The sequence below is a fragment of the Hemicordylus capensis genome, chromosome 3 (assembly GCF_027244095.1).
Source record: "Hemicordylus capensis ecotype Gifberg chromosome 3, rHemCap1.1.pri, whole genome shotgun sequence".
NCBI classification, from domain to species: Eukaryota; Metazoa; Chordata; class Lepidosauria; order Squamata; family Cordylidae; genus Hemicordylus; species Hemicordylus capensis.
The window spans coordinates 23505247-23522110 of NC_069659.1; the positions used below are offsets into that span (position 1 = coordinate 23505247).

The 16864-nt window shown below is 43.3% G+C and overlaps 1 protein-coding gene across 4 annotated transcripts in view; it reads left to right on the plus strand.

Moving 5' to 3' along the window:
• The first annotated feature begins 1648 nt into the window (after window positions 1-1648).
• The window catches only part of CNTN5 (contactin 5), a 1193410-nt gene continuing 1178194 nt past the window's right edge, over window positions 1649-16864 (plus strand). For all 4 annotated transcript variants that reach the window (XM_053307214.1, XM_053307213.1, XM_053307217.1 and 1 more), the window contains exon 1: window positions 1649-2170. The gene's annotated coding sequence lies outside the window, so the exon portion shown is untranslated. The remainder of the gene's footprint in view (window positions 2171-16864) is intronic.

Sequence of the window (16864 nt, forward strand, 5' to 3'; positions counted from 1 at the left end):
CTTTGCCTTGGAAATCCTTCCCCTTCTTCCTAGCGTGTGCCATAAGAACACAAGAAGAGTCCTGCTGGATCAGCCCCACATCCGATCTAGTCCAGCATCCAGTCTCCCACAGTGGCCCACCTAATTCCTCTGGGAAGCCCATATACAGGAAAGTCAGGCCCGCTCTCTCGCTGTTGCCCCTCTGCATCATGCCTCTGAACCTAGAGGTAGCCTACAGCGAGCAAGGCTAATAGCCATTAATAGACTTAATAGTCTGTCCTGCTCAAAGCCTTCCAAATAGGAGGCCATCACCACATCTGATGGCAGAGAATTCTATAGATTAGTTGTATATCTTTGGATTGAAAGCAAGGTTCACTCCATTTGATCCAAGTCAAAATTCTTTTCTTTTTTAAAAAAAGACTATAACCCAAAGCAGACTTGGATGTGTTTTAGCTCATGGATTCCACTAGGTTTCATTCCATGTAACACGACCCAATCATTGTTGAGCTCGCTGTGCCTGAGTCTACTGAAATCATTGGGCATGGGTGTGCCTAACTCGGCAGAGGATCAGGCCATCTCATTTGGATTGTGGCCTAAGCATACCTTCTTAGGAGGTATGTCCCTTGGAAATAATGGAGATTTTTTCTTGTGAGAAGTCATTGGTCTGCAAAATATTACTTTGCATGTTCCCGGAGCTGAATTCCGCCAGAGTTCTTCCTCTATTATTCAAATAATAAAAAGCAAGAAAGCAAAACCCTGCAAAGAACAATTAAAAACACTCAAGTTTAAGCTTTTTCCTGTGAAATCAGGAATATACTGATCACTGGGACCTATCAAAGAAACTAGATAGATAACTAGAAAGATAGCTAGATAGACAGACAGACAGATAGAACACAAATCAATAAAACTGCACACACACATACACACACACAAAGAGAGAGACACACATTTTATGGATGTATTCAATTTATACACTGCCTTGTGACCTACAGGTCACCAAAGTGGATAACAATATCTTCTATAAAGATCAAGTGTGCTGTCAAGTCAGTTTTGACTCCTGGCGACCACAGAGCCCTGTGGTTGTCTTTGGTAGAATACAGAAGGGGTTTACCATTGCCATCTCCCGCGCAGTATGAAATGATGCCTTTCTGCATCTTCCTATATCACTGCTGCCCAATACAGGTGTTTCCCATAGTCTGGGAAACATACCAGCGGGGATTCGAACCGGCAACCTTCTGCTTGTAAGTCAAACATTTCCCCGCTGCACCACTACATATAAAAAGCCAACTTGGTTCAAAATGCCAAGAAGAATGATGCGAGGCTGTCTGCCTTTACAGCCCAACTGAGTTCAGTGGGGCTTACTCCCAAGTAACTGTGCATAGGATCACAACCTATGATCAAACCGGACCATTCAAAATCAGTATGGCCATCTCCCAGTGATCAAGATATTTCATTCGTGTGTGTGTGTGTGTGTGTGTGTGTGAGAGAGAGAGAGAGAGAGAGAGAGAGAGAGAGAGACTTTTAAATCCCCTTCTGGCAGCAAAGGGTGCATTAAGCCCGGGGATATACTAAATTAACCTCTCTTTTTTTCTCCACCAAGAGGCAGCGAGCGAGGCGCTCTGTATAGGTGCGTGTGTGTGAGTAAGAGAGTCGGTGAGTGTGTGAGTGTTTAAGAGAGGGACACACGCGCAGGGCTTGCAAGAGGCACACAGCCACTCAGAGGCGGCGAGCGTAAGGCAAGCGAGGAGGCATTGGAGGAGAAATCGCTGTAGAGAGAGCATCACCAACCAGAAGAGGTCTTTTCACCTATTTCCCCAATATCATCCCAATCTAAATCGGGGGGGAAAGCATTAAAAAGAGACAGAGAGAGAAGGAGCGAGAGAGAGAGAGAGAGACGCTGCTAAGCCAACCTCAAAGTGGGAAATCTGTAGGCTTAGACGGATGCTGTATTTGTACCTGAATTCCCTCTTCCCAGCAGTGACATCGCTCTAGCTCCGATGCCCGGTTTGGAATGAAAGGATAGAGATTCTCCTTGCAAAGAAACTCCTGGCTGTTCCCCCCGGGCTGACAACAAGGACCCTAAGGGACTGGTATATCTTCCGAAAGGCTAAGAAAGGGCGATGGGAGAGCAGAGCTGAAGAGCAGGCAAAGAGGACAGAGAGAGAGAGAGAGAGAGACTGTCAGAACCGCGGTAAGTGACTCGCTTTCTCTCTTCCCTTTAGCAAAGAGGCACTGATTTGCTCTCTGGTTGTAGTTTGTGAACGGGCTCGTGGTTCCTTTGGGCTGGATTGGGATGAAGCCGATCCTAGTGATAGCTGAAAATGTACCCATCTCTCTTTCGACCCTGTTCTTAAGCTAATGTGTCTGCTTTGCCCAGCGTGCTCTGGTCTGGAAACCGCTTTGCTTCTTTCCCTCAAAGTTGTAGCTGGGAGGAAGGGGGTTCGCTTGGCTGGTATTGCAGCTGAAGTATTCTCACGACTGAGTTGTGAAAAGAGGCAGCAGCAGAAGAAGGCAAGGGACAAGATCCACTTAGCTGGGGGCCATTCATTTCTTTTAAATTGTAATTGTATCCCCCCCCCTTTTTTTTTTGCATGTGTAAAGTTCCCAGAATGTGGAGAATCTTTGGCAGTAAGGGTGGAGGAGAGAAAAGAAATGCAAAAGCCAGATGTGAAGCTGGCTACCGAATTGCCTCTGAAAATTGGCCCTTGTAATCAGTGTGTTGCTCTAAGTTGAGTTGTGTACAAGTTCAGGCAGGGATTTGGTTGGGGTTACGCAGCATCCTTCTGAATCAGCCAGGTTTGAGGTTTAAAATGTGTTCTAGCAATCATCAAGATTTTGGAGGACAGGAGGTGGGGGAAGCAAGCTGGAATTATATAAAAATGCACAGATTTATTTCTCTGTTGATCGAGGCAGTGGATAAGAGGATAGATTTGTGGAATATTCACCAGCAGCTGGAAGATGAGCTGAGGCGGGTGATTTTGTTGTGGTTTCACAGCTTATAGTGAGCCTCATTCTTATCTGTGGATGAATCGACATGTGTTTGGCTGGTTATGTCTATTCATGTCATATCCAAACCCGCCCCCCTCCCTCCCTGAGTATACAACTGGTGTCATTTTTCTCCTCATCTATCTGTATAAATGACATGTAATTTGTAGTCATTACTTAAAGTTTTCCCACCTTGGTAAACTTTTGGAAATATATAATGATTGGCAGCTCATGAAATATGTCCTTTCTTTCACTCAAACGCTCATGCTTGCAATATTATGGGCAAAAGTGAAGTTTAAAAACCCGGAAAGACCTTTCAGACAAACTCTAATCTTCCAGGGCACTATGGTTCTGCACCTAAACTGATCCGTTTTGCATTCTCTAGGATCCAGACACTGAGTTACAAAACTTCACAATAAGTAGTTGGGTGAACTTTGGAAATCAGTGATGGTGTGATTCATCATTTTGAAATTTCAGTAGAAATCTGAAATTACCTTGCCAGTACATACTATTATCAATTATAGTTGATGAAGACAAGAAGAAACTGTAACCCTGAAAAAGTAGCTGGCAGAGAATCTGAGCAGAAAAACTACCCATGGGAGCATTCCCTCCTCACTCTTATTATTTTTCTGTTCAAAACCACAGCCTCCTAGGAGTACTTTTTATTGAAAAGTCTGGTGGGCTTTCTAATACACCTTTGTGTGTAATGTGTAGTTTGCCCCTAAATTACTGTGAATAGAAAAGGAATTGGGGGGGGGAATAGCTCTGACACAATGGGCAATGAGGGTATTTAAATATTTCAGCATCTTCCCCATTGTCATTCCTTAACAGCTTCTCAAGTGTCTAATATTCACCTGCAAAAGAGCGAACAAAGTTCTGAGCATGTATGAGGCAAAAGTACTTATTTTAAAGTAGCAGAACAAAGTTCTCAATGTGAATGAAACATGATTGATAAGTGAACAAAGAATGTTCCAAGGGTGGGGAGGGAGAAAATGAAATTCTTAAACTGTGGCTCTGTCTGCCAATTTGAATTTAACTATATGATTGAATAAGTGTGAGCATAAAAGTTATGATAGTCAAGAGCGCAGTGTATTGGATGTCTGCCAGTACAAAAAAAATTAGAATAAAAATGAAAGCACAAGAAATATCGACTAATTGCCTAAATATATAGAACTCTTATGCCAGTGCAGTGAGTAATGAGTGCTTCTGGAGAATGGGATACAGGTGGGAAAGACTGAGAATTCTGAGGATGAAATTATTTGCAAATAGGTGAATACTTTTATTCTTTTGAATTTTGTCATCTAATAATGAGCAAATCACATCTTGATTTCTGTAGCTCTGTCTGTGTGCATAGTGAGGGTAATGTATGGAACAAAGCCCAGGTCCCTGTCCTGGGGATCTTACAATCTACAGTACATTTGTAAAAATGGAGAGGAGAGGAGATGGGATGGGACAGAAAGTGAATGTTAGCAAATGCTGGGATATGTACTTGGACCATTTGATTTTGGTGCTGTATCTTTTGGGTACAAAGGATTCTCTGTTATTATAGATGTGGTGGATCACATGACTTCCCTTCCCTTCAAATTATTCTAGGAATAAGGAATAGTTCTTTTTTTAATGATCCAATTTGGGTAGCTGGCATCTTGAAAGACAACTTTAATTTTTCTGCATCAGCCGAAACTAGTTTCGTAAATACAATGTAGATTGTTTAACTCTTCACTGGTCTAAAAGAGTGGTTGGGAAGATTCGCACTATTCCAGCAACGAAAGGAGCTCAAGGCATGTTCATTGATGAACCTTGATGGTGGCCCTAAGTTAGTGTTCACCTTGCACATTTTCAATTCTCCATTGGTAAGGCTGAAAAGTCAATATAAAGGGCAATGGGTATTGTATTTGTTTCCCCTGTAGAAGACCCCAGTCTTAGAAGACCTAGGAGGTCTAAGGATCAGTGGGAGGTTAAATTTCTGCCTCCCAGGAAGAATATGTTGGCAAGGCAAAGATCAGTCTGGCCTCCTCCATTGACCAGGGAAGGAGCAGCTGCAGGGAACTTGCTTCCCCTCTTCCCTTTCTTCCTCCCTGCCCAGAAGAACGCTCTGCTCCAACTCTCAGTTGCTCAAGGACCAGAAGCAAAGGGAATAATCCTCTACCTTCAGCCTTCCGCAAAAGGGCTAATGGCTGCTGAGCTGATTGTGTGAGGTTTTTGTTGTTTAATTATTGTTACTCTCATTCATTGTAAGCTGCCTTGAGGATCCTTTGATCAAAAGGTGGTGTAGACATCCCTTAAACATACCAATATATAAACAAGTTCTCTTCCTGCTCAGTCATTAATCTTGAGTCCATATTGATGTGGGAGCTTCAGATGTTAAAAATCCTCCATTCAGAAATCATTTCTGGGTAGCAAAAGGCACAACAGCCACGTGCTGTTCCTCACAAGTGACCATCGTGCAGGTATCTGTTTCAGGGCATGCACTTGAAACAGAAGCGGATATTGGACCAGTTTGAACAAAGCAGCAGGCACGACGTGCAGAGAAGAACGGGTTGGGGGGGATGCTGGGAGTGCACCCATTGGGATGTCCTCCATGGATATCCCAACGTATGCCCAGTACATCCCTAGATTGCCCGTGGGGCTTTTATGATGACAAACACGAATATGACGAATATTTATATACTGCTTGTTAACAAAAGTCCTCAAAGCAGTTTACATAGAAATAAATAAAATAAAAATTTTCTCCTGTCCCCAAAGGGCTCACAGTCTGAAAAAGAAACATCTAATAGACACCAGCAACAGCCACTGGAGGGATGCTGTGCTGGGGATGGATAGGGCCAGTTGCTTTCGACCTGCTAAATAAAGAGAATCACCAGTTTAAAAAATAAATTTTTTAAAGGTGCCTCTTTGCTCCATGAGCAGGGGACTAACTTGGTCATTTTTCGTGCAAATGACCCCTAAACATTTGTTCTGAGAACTTCTTCACATGTGTTGCCAGATGTATCTTTTCAACTTGTCCATTGGGCGTACTTTCTTAGCGCATGCACATGCAATGAGCCGAGTGTGTATGCAATCACTAAACACACCGATTTCCATCCAGTTCTTCCTACATAGAAATGCTGGCTGACATCTAGACTAAGGTAGCACAATGCAGGAGTTACTCTAAAGGACTATTCAATTTCAGTAGGACTTCTATCGAGTAATTTAGTCAGGATGTAAGCTGCTTTCTGTTTTGGAAAGCTAAATGTTTTAAAGCAGCACTTCTTACTTATCTTACATGGTTAATAGGAGGATTAAATGACATGCGGACGGTGTTTGAATTTGCTGGGAATCTTTGGAACTGAGAGCAGAAAAAATCTATAAGCAGATCACCGTGGCCTACCAATGAATGGCATAGGCATGCAGACTACAATCTGTGTTTTTTTTAAAAAAAATCTCTATGGAAATACTGAGTAATAGCAAAAAGTATATCCTAGGATTTGAAAAAGGAATAAGATTTTATATGGCAAAGATAGCCTAACTTTTAAAGAGAGATCACAGGAACTGCTCAGGCAAACATAATGCAGCAGTTAGGGTAACAGAAGCCCTAAGACAAAGGAGAAGACTAAGTCACATGAAACATGTGGATTTTGGTCAGCATCAAGACCATAGAAGAAGGAAAGGTTAGGGCTAGTACATTAGCTGAAATCCGCTGAATAAGTTGCTGACATAGGAGCCTATTGGGGGAATTAGTATGCTTGATTTATGCAATTTATCCCCCCGCACCACCGCAAAAAAAGCTAAGCTTGGTACTCCAGGAAAACTATTGATTCTGCAAAGGGAAAGTTGATTGCATTGGAATGGACCCAGGGACCAGAGGGGGTCACCAAAGGGTAAAGAGTTCTTTGTGGAGATTTTCTTTTTTAAGGCAAAAAGCACCTTTCGATGTGAGAAGAAGGTTTTAAGGTGCTGTTATTTGGGTTTGTTTCCTTGAGTTACAGCCTTTGTATCAAAGAATTACATTTTTAAAAAACCTCTGTGTGGAAAGAAATGAATCTGGCTACATCATGCCTTATGATTTTTAGGTGTAACTTTCAGGTAAGTATTTTAAGATATACACCTTTAAAATGTGTAAGATATGAATGTGGTAAGTGTGTCTGCGCACACACGTCGTACAGGTATGTTTTTTGAAGACCCAGGATGGGCTTTCTTGGAAGCTGAGTAGCAAAGCTGGGTTTGCTGTCACACAATGTGTGAAATGGCCCTAATCTAATTAATAGTCTAAGGTTGTACGTACTACATAATTGGAAGTAAGCTCCATTGCATGCAATGGTACTTGCTTCTGAGTAAATGTACTGGTATGCACCTCAAGGCGGCAATCTCATGTGCACTTATATGGGAGTAAATCGTGCTGAACTCATTCTGCGCTGGTTCAGATATCATGCAGAACCTCGGGTAAAGCCAGAATCCACACAATGTCTCTGAGCCTTGGGAGTGTGTGATTTCCATCCCCATCCCCGTGCGAGTGTCCACTCTCTCTCTAGGTTAAAATAAACCAAGATTGGTTATGCTGTCTGAACTCACCAATCTCAGTTTATTCTAACCTAGAGATGTGAAGGCCTGGAAAAAACTTGGGGGGGGGAGTTCGAGGAGGGAGATTCCCCTTCCACTTCTTTTCCTGGACTTCACTTCTCTGTTCTAGCGCATTTACTTCAAATAAGCTGAGATCTATAACTTACTTCAAGCTTTGCTTCAAACCAAACAGATTTTGCCTCATTTGAAACATGTGGGCTGGAATAAACCAAGAGCAGTGGGTTTGGACATCATGGCCGATCTTGGTTTATTTTAATCTAGAAGGGAAGTGGACACTCACATGGAACTGAGAGGGGGAATTGCACTCTCCTGAAGCTCAGAGACATCACAAGGATCCCGACTTGTGAATCACAAGGGGCGATTCCAAGTGTAATGGAATCAGGCATCTTACTGCTTTCTCAATGACTGTAGCCATAAGCAAATTTTCAGTTTAATACTATATATACCCATTGGCAAGAAGACATCTCCTACCATAAGGCCATATTTTTGCAGAACACTTAAAGCCGGAACAAAATAATATACAAAATATAAAATAATACTTAATCAAATAGTAATTTAATAACACATTTTGAATAAATATTATTGTATAATTTGTATATTATTTTGTCCTGGCTTTAAGTGTTTTGTTGGTCATATTGGGCTAGGCTTATTGTGGTCTTGCTTTGTATTTTTACAAACTGTTAAATAGTATAGAGAGGGTATGAAGCATGCAAAATACACTGGGAACAGAATCAGAATTTTTGGGCAGCATTCTGATTCCATTATTGATGTATTTTGCCCATTTCACACTCTGAGACCATTCACATGACCGGGGGGGGGGGGACAGGCAGGCGGGGGGATTGCTGAGTCCATCTCACCTTCCCTGCAGACGACAGAGCAAATGTTGCTGGGACTGCGGACCATGCTCCCAGACAATCTGCACTGCACCAAGCAGCATGGATCTCCGGAGGCCGAGGTGATACATCCCAGCCTCCAGAAATCCCACAATGCACTGCACGCTGACTGCTGTGCATTGAGGGATTCCCTCATCAGACAGGCGCTCTAGGTGCTCATCTCTGTGTCTGCTCAGACTGTGTATAGCCCAAGGAGACACATAATTCTGGCAGCTAAGGGCACACTTGTTCCTTTAATCTTGACTAAGAGCTGGGCTAAGTAGGAGGGCAGGAGCAGACAAGCAGTCTCACTCAACACAAGCAGTCTCACTCAGTCTGGGCTGGCCTGCTTGTGAGAACAGCCTTACTAACTTTTATATTTAAGAGTTTTGTAAAAATTCTAGCTGATCCCGCACAGAGCATCTGTGCAGCCGTACACTCCCCCCACCTTCTGCCCTACTCCCCTCCCCTCCCCCCAGCCTTCAGCCCCAGTCCCTTCCCCCCAAGCCTTCTGCCCCAGCTTGCTCCCTCCTCCGTTTCCTCCTCTTTCTCTCTCTTTCTCTTTCTCTCATTCGTGCTTTCCCTCCCACCTCCGCTTTTTAGCCTGCTTGTGTTTTCCCTGCTGGCCATTGCCGCCGCCTCCTTCCTCCAGTCCCTGGTGTTGGGTGACTGAGCGTTCAGCCGGCTCCTTCCTGCACAGCCTTCTCTCAAGCAAGCGTCTTCCGAAGCGGCCAGCCATTTGTCTCTGCCCAGCCAGGCTCCGCCGCTTTCTCTCCCCTCAGCTTCCCCCCTCCCTTCTGCCCCAGTCCGTTCAGTTCTCCTCTCCACTTGCCCGCTTTCCTTTCTTTCCTTTCCTCCCCAAGTGGTCACTTCCCTACGCGGCCAACCGCTGCCCAGCCAATCTGGCGCCTCCACCGCCCAGCCAATCCGCTGGGTTGCCAGGACGCATCCCCAGAGAGGCACATCTATGAGAATTAATATAATAGATGGCTTAATATCCTCTTGCCAGTGGGTAATAATATTAACTTCAAAATTTGCTTATGGCTATAGTCATTGAAAAGGTGGTAAGTGGTATGATTCCATTACCCTCAGAATTTCCTGAGGTTCCTCATGACATCTGAACCAGTCCTTAAACATGCATAGGATCAGGCTCCTACTAGACGGCAGTCCTATGCATCTTTACTCGGGAGAAGTTCCATTGAACTTGTTAAGTAAATGCACATAGCTATTGAACTCTAAGGCTGCTTTCCTCTGCAGTCCTGTGCATGATTCTTCACAAGCACATAAGAAAATAAGGACATAAGGACAGCCCTGCTGGATTAGGCCCAAGGCCCATCTAGTCCATCATCCTGTTTCACACAGTGGCCTACTAGGTGCTGCTGAGAAGCCTAGAGGCAGGGGTTGAGGACGTGCCTTCTCTCCTGCTGTTACTCCCCTGCAACTGGTACTCAGAGGCATCCTGCCTCTGAGGCTGGAGGTGGCCTATAGCCCTCCAACTAGTAGCCATTGATAGACCTGTCCTCCATTATCCAAAGTTATCCAAAACTTATCCATTATCCAGTTACCCAAACCCATCCAGGTTGTTGGTTGTCACCACATCTTGTGAAAGAGAATTCCACAAGTTGATTATACGTTGTGTGAAAAAGTACTTCCTTTTGTTGGTCCTAAATTTCTTGGCAATCAATTTCATTGGATGATCCCTGGTTCTAGTGTTAAGCAAGAATGAGAAATATTTCTCTTTATCAACTTTCTCCACACCATGCATGATAGGTGTGTCATTCAGTTCGTGTCATTCAGTTCAGTGGAACTTGCTTCTGAGTAAAGGACTGCAATTTTAAGCACACTTACTTGGACTACATAGAGTAAACACCAAAATTCCTCCAACATGAAATTCAAAGGATAGTATCAGAGTTGCTCTAAAGAAGAAACAACGGAGAATTTTCTCAGGTAATTGCTTCAAAAATTCACATTCCTGGGCTACATTCCTGGTACCAGCAAACCAGAATATATATGTTTAGGATCAGTCAGTAAATGTAATGAAGAAATAAGCAGATATATGAACTGTGTTGCAAATCCTGTGCACACTTACCTGAGAGTAAATCCGACTGAACCTGGTGGGACCTACTTCTGAGTAAAGAAGCAGATTATTGGGCAGCAGCTTAATCACCTTAGCCATGAATACAGCTTAGGAGAGCATTGACCCTTGCTCGTTTGAATGCCCTTCCCTCTGCACTCCTAGACGGGAAATATAAACGAGTTCCATATGCATTGTGTCATTGCCTTTGTGGCTCAGGTGATATAGGGTCAGTTGTTCATGTTATTCTTTTTATGCCAATTTTATAGGGATGCTCGTATTAAGTTTATTGCTCCTTTGTTAAAGAATCATCCTGGCCATACGGATCAATTTTACTTGGATTTTTTGCTGTCAAATTTTAAATCTGTTACTTCTATAAATGTGGCCAAGTTTTGGTTTGTTGCATCCAAACTTTGTAGAGTTTGTATTAGCAATTTGAATATTTTGTAAATTATAAATATATTATTTTAAGTGTTAAGCTGGTCTAAGGACTGTAATAAATTTACTACTAGCCATGAATACAAGATCCTCAAATGTGGCCCTAATTTAGGTATTGCTGTGAATGATTTGCTAAGGACATCCAAGTTAGGATGCCAAACCTGAACCTTGATATCCTGATATGTGAAAAGAAAACGTGTGTGTGGGGGGGGGGGAAGACCACATTGTAAGGGAAATTCAGAAGACAGAAATATCTGTTGGCCTTGATGTGAACATTTGACCTGGCTTTTCTCAGCTGCAATTTGCCCCGAGCCAATAGAAGAATGTGTTATGTCCACTTACTGCAACATATGTGCCAAAGAATAGTCGGCATTTCTAGATTTTTTCTACCATCCTGGAGATTGTCAAGAAGATCTCTCTCTCTCTCTGAATCACAATGGTGATGACCGACTTGTTATTTAGGAGTGATATTTGCGCGGCTGCTAAAATAGTTCTCCTGAATGTAGTTGTCTTGCTGGCTCCAGCTTCCAAGAGAATTCTCCCCTCCACCCAATCCCTCTCAATGCACTGTATAATTTCCCACTGTTGCTTTGCGCCCTCCATATGTTCCTGCAAACAGCTTGCATGTTAGGTTTTCTGTCAGTTTCCGAAAAAGCCGAGATAACTCATGCCACTTCTTATAGTTTAAAATACAAACAGCTCCTTGGAAGGTGCCAGGGCTGGAGAGACTGCAAATTCCTGCAGCTCACGTTGTGTCCAGTTGGTTGTTGCTAGGTTTGCTGTACTACTGGGGGGATTCTGAGCATATGGTTGGTTTGTTTCCTCAGATACTTTCCCAACCACTTTATCAGGCTGCTGCTCCAAAAAGTAAAATGTTCTAGCTGTTTCTCTTTGTGACAGAAAACAGGCAGATCGGAAGCAATAGGGTCCCTGCAGAGTGGGATCAATAACAGCGTGCTGGAGAATTTTCAAGTTAAATCCTTAACACCCTATAACATGCATTTGGGCTTCATTTAATATCAGCTTGGTGGCGGAATATTAAAACTGAAGTCCTTACATTTTAAAGTCCTCTTACTCCTCAGTCTGAGCTATTGTGTGTAATCTGTGGGCATCTGTGCTTAGAGGGTTTTTTGCATTTGCTTTTGTTCAGGCAAATAGTTCCAAATTTTTGAGAGGGCTGAAGCGAACCAGAGAGGGTGCTAAAGCAAAGATGATCTAAAGAGATAACCATGGGCCGTGTTGAAGGCAGTGGAGTTTATATGGTAGATGGGCAAGCATGTGTGTGGGGGTGGGTGGGGGTGGGTGGGGGGATTCTAGTCTAGCTTTCTCCTTAAAATGCCATCTTTCCTTTGTGCAGGGGATTTTTAACATGACAAAACATTTGTGTTTCCTGTACTGTGAAATGAAGGGGAGCCATGGAAAGTGAGGATTGTCTTAAATATCTGAATCAGATCTGAGAGAAAGAATGCAATGCTATACATGTTTACTCAGAAGTAAGTCTTAGTGGCAGACATCCAGACGAAGAAAGAGTGAGTGTAGGGGTGTGCGAACTGGCTTGAATTGAACTGGATTTGATTCAAACCATCCTGGTTCATGCTCGAACCTGACTGGCCCTCCCAAACTGGGGCTGCTCGGAGTCTTGAGTCGAACCAGGCCCAGTTCGACTGGTTCTAGTGCTTGCAAAGCAATGGCCACTAATGGCCTCTGTGCTTGCACGGAGGCCTGAACCGGATCCCTGCAGGCGCTGATGGTGGGGGATTGCCAGGGGGGGCTAGGGAAACTGCTGCTGGCCCTCCACCACTGAGGAGCCGAGCTGCTGTGGCAGCACATAAAATAACCTGGACAAAAAGGGCTTCCTGGGGAAAGGGAGGTTGCTGAAATTCTACATACACACTCCCTAGCAGTGGTTCAATGTTAATCTGGAACTCTTCAGAAGCACTGGTGCTACACACGTGCTTCTCCCATTGCACTGGTGCCTCATTAGTCAGGATTTAAGTCACTGCATTCAGGGAGGTATATTTCCAGGTAAGCAATCCAATGCATATTTACTTAGGAGTATGCACCATTGGACACAGTGGGAGTTGCTTCTGGATAGATGTACCTATCCCTAGTCATTACGGTTGTATGAAGCAACCCCACTTCAATTGCATTTGGGTCTTTGAACTGGGGTGGGTTCCACATCAACCAAATTCAGAGCTAAAGCTTCAATTCATAGCTGAAGATTTGGCCTTTTCCCCCTCCCACTTTGCTACCCTTCCCTGAACTGTCTAGATATTTATAAGCAGAGGCAGAAGACGGGCTGGCTCTATTTATTTTTATCTTATTCTATCAAGGTAGAAGTGTCTTTTTCTGTGTCATTTTAAAATGACTCCTGAAACATATTTCTTCTTTTTCTCCTCTGAAGTCCTGTGAAAAGAACAGGTTTTCCTGGGAATTGTAGTTTTTCCTGAGGCTGCAGCAATGAATGTAACCCCAGAAAAGACTACATTTCCCAGAAAACCCTATGCTTTCCCCGGTACTGCAGAGAAAGAGAATCTGCTTCACGTAGTCCTTCTATCTAGTCATTACTATTCCAGAGTTTGAGTGTGTAGGACTGTTTGGACCTGCCCCTTGTTTGATTCAGTAAAGAAATAAGATTAAAATGGGATGTATCAACAGTGATGTCACTCAGGGCAATATTAGAAGCCCATTCTACCATTGTGTTACCACTTTAAATGAATATACTGTATTGCTGCTTAACTGAGATTAAGACGTTTTCAATCTTCCTTGCTTAAATTGGGATACATATGATCATGAAAATGAATGATATTATCCAAAGCCTTATTGCTATTATCTTTTAAAGAGGGAATAAGGTTCATGCACGGATGCTTTAAAATATTTTAATGTAACATTTGTAATATTGTAATATTAATGTCCAGTTTTTAAATATTTCAGGTGATGGGTATGGGAGCATTCTAAGATTTGGAGTAATCTCACATACAGGATCTTTCTGGAGGAAGAAGTCACTGATATGTACAAAGTCATAGATATGTACATCTCTAGGTGTACAAGATTTAAAATATGAAAAAAATCAACATAGATTAAAATACACAAGACACAATAAAAACAACTAGCTGATCTGGCACAGAGCATCTGTGCCCCTAGTTCTCTGTCTCTCCTCCCCATCTTCATCTCCCCCCTTCAGCCTTAGTCCCCATTCTGCACCTTCACATTAGACTCTGCAGTACTGTGGAATCCAGCTCAATCCGAATGTGAGAAATTATATCCTCAAAAAAAGTCGTTAAAAATGTCACAGCGAGTGACTAATGGTTCCAGGTTTAAATTAAGGGGGGGGCATACTAGCCCCCTCACAACTCTAGAGAACTCAGCTGGACATGATTTTTTGGAAGCAATGTGGACAGAAAAGAAATGCCTCTTGCCGCCCACATTTCTGGAAAATGGGGCAACCAGACCTGCCTACTCATCACTTGGAAAGTCCCTCAAGGATTCTTCTGGGTCAGACCACTCCAACAGGGTCAGGCCTTGGCTTCCTGTCAAGGTCAAATTTATTTATTTATTTATTTATTTATTGTTTTGTTTATTTATATACTGCCTTTCATTAAAACAATCCCAAGGCAGTTTACAGCAGAATTTAAAAACAAGATTGTAAAAATGACACAATTAAAATACTAAGCTAAAAATATAAAACAAATCTGATTTAAAAATTTAAAACACAAGCATAAAAACAAAACAAAATACGAAGTACAAAGAGCAGTAGCAGAGACAATCATATAAAGGCCTGGGTAAAAAGCCAGGATTTAACATGATTTCTAAAAGCTGTGATGGTGACTGAGGAGTGAATAACCACCGGGACAGCATTCTAGAGTCTGGGGGTAGCAACAGAGAAGGTCCTGTCCTGAGTGCACAACAGCCAAGCCTCCCTTATTGTCAGCACCCAGAGCAGAGGCCCCTCAGGTGACCTCGTCAAGCGGGCAGCAACCCTTGGGAGCAGGCGGTCCCTCAGATATCCAGGACCCAAACCAGGAGATGCCTTCCTCAGGTCATGGGGGAGTAGATTCCCAAGGGTTCTCATCAGTCGCATAGCTGCTAAGTCCCTAGACTTCCATACGTTCTCACCCACACACACATTCAGCCAGAAGCTGTGGCAGTTAAACATTCACATTATTGATTAGGAACATAGGAATAAAGGAAGCTGCCATATACTGAGTGAGACTGTTGGTCTATCTAGCTCAGTATTGTCTTCACAGACTGACAGCAGCTTCTCCAAGGTTGCAGGCAAGAATCTCTCTCAGCCCTCTCTTGGAAATGCCAGCCAGTGGACTTAGAACCTTCTGCTCTTCCCAGAGCGGCTCCATCCCATGAGGGGAATCTCTTACAGTGCTCACACTTGTGCTCACACTTCTAGTCTCCCTTTCATATGCAACCAGGGCAGACCCTGCTTAGCTAAGGGGACAAGTCATGCTGGCTACCACAAGTCCAGCTCTCCTTTCTAAAAAGCAAACATCACTTGCTTGGACATTTTGCTGCTGTTTGTATCAAGTTAAGCAAATACTATTGGAAGCTTGTTATTTAGCAAAGACAGGCCTGTAGACTTTTGAGGCCTAACATGGGGTTTTACTTAGCATAACCAGCACCCTTCCATTACATTGTTACCCCAAGAATGTTTATTCCTACTAGTGGGCCCGGGCACAGAGCATCTGTGCCTCTAGCTGGTCCGCCGCCTTCTTCTGCGCCGTGGCTGGGCCCGCCACCTTGCCTCCGCGGCCGGGCCCGCCGCCGCCGCATGGTCCACCGCGGCTGGGCCCACCGCCTTGCCTCTGCAGCCGCCCAGCCAGGCAATTCTCCTGGGTGCACCAGGACCAATCAGGCGCCCCCACAGCCCAGCCAATCAGCTGGGCTGCCGGGACGCATTTTTCCTGGGCACAGGAAATAATAATAAGATAATCAGCACATAACATAAGAGAGGGCTACTGCTGATGATACTTTGAATTCAGGATAAAATATAGGAACAAAATATATACCCAATTCCTTGCTCCACCTTATCATATTCTTTAGCTGAATGGTTAATCCAGACATGTATTTTGACTGAAGTTACAAGGACAAATCATCATAAGAATCAGAAGTCTTCATCTAATGTTGTTAATTTTTCTTCAGGACTGGCATGTACTGGGCCATCCATAAGACAGTTGAGGCTGCTGCCTGCAGCAGTAGTTGAAGTGATGGTAAAATAGCACCCATCAGCAAAACCCACCAAGAGCTGGTTTAGGTTGGCTGGAATTTCCCAAATATAAGGTGCAAACCACACCCTTACTAGGAAGCCTCACTGGACTCCAAGAAACTTACGTATGATTAAAATACATATGATTGTTCTGCACAATATCTGTAATAAATAAATAAATCAGAGAACAATCTCATGGATGGCCTGAGTTTACAAACAACTGCAGAGTTGGGCCCATGGCATGCATGGCAACCCGAAGAGATCGTGTTACTCTTAGATTAAAAGAACTGCACTGGCTGTCAAGTATTTTTCTGGGCAAAATACAATGTGGGGTTATTGCATATAAAGCCCTGAACCACTTGGACCCAAGGTGCTTAAGAGAGCTGTCTCCTCGTCATGAACCCCGCGGCCTACTGAGATAGAGGAAGTCTGTTTGCAGTTATCACCGCGGCTTGTTTGTGGCGACTCCAATTCAGGAGCTCTCTATAGTTGCCCCAGGCCTTTGGAATTTGCTGCCTGTCTGAATAAAAGCTTCCCTATCTCTGAATGCTTTTTTAAAAAAACCTCTCAAGACATACCTGTTTAGGCAGGCTTTTAGTTAAATTCTATTTTTTAAAATTTGTTTTTAAATCTTTTGTTTTAAATTTATTTTGTCTTAATTTTATAGACTGGAGAAATATTATTTCTCCACATATTGGGCAATTATAAATGAATGCAGATTATAAATAAAATGCATTAAAA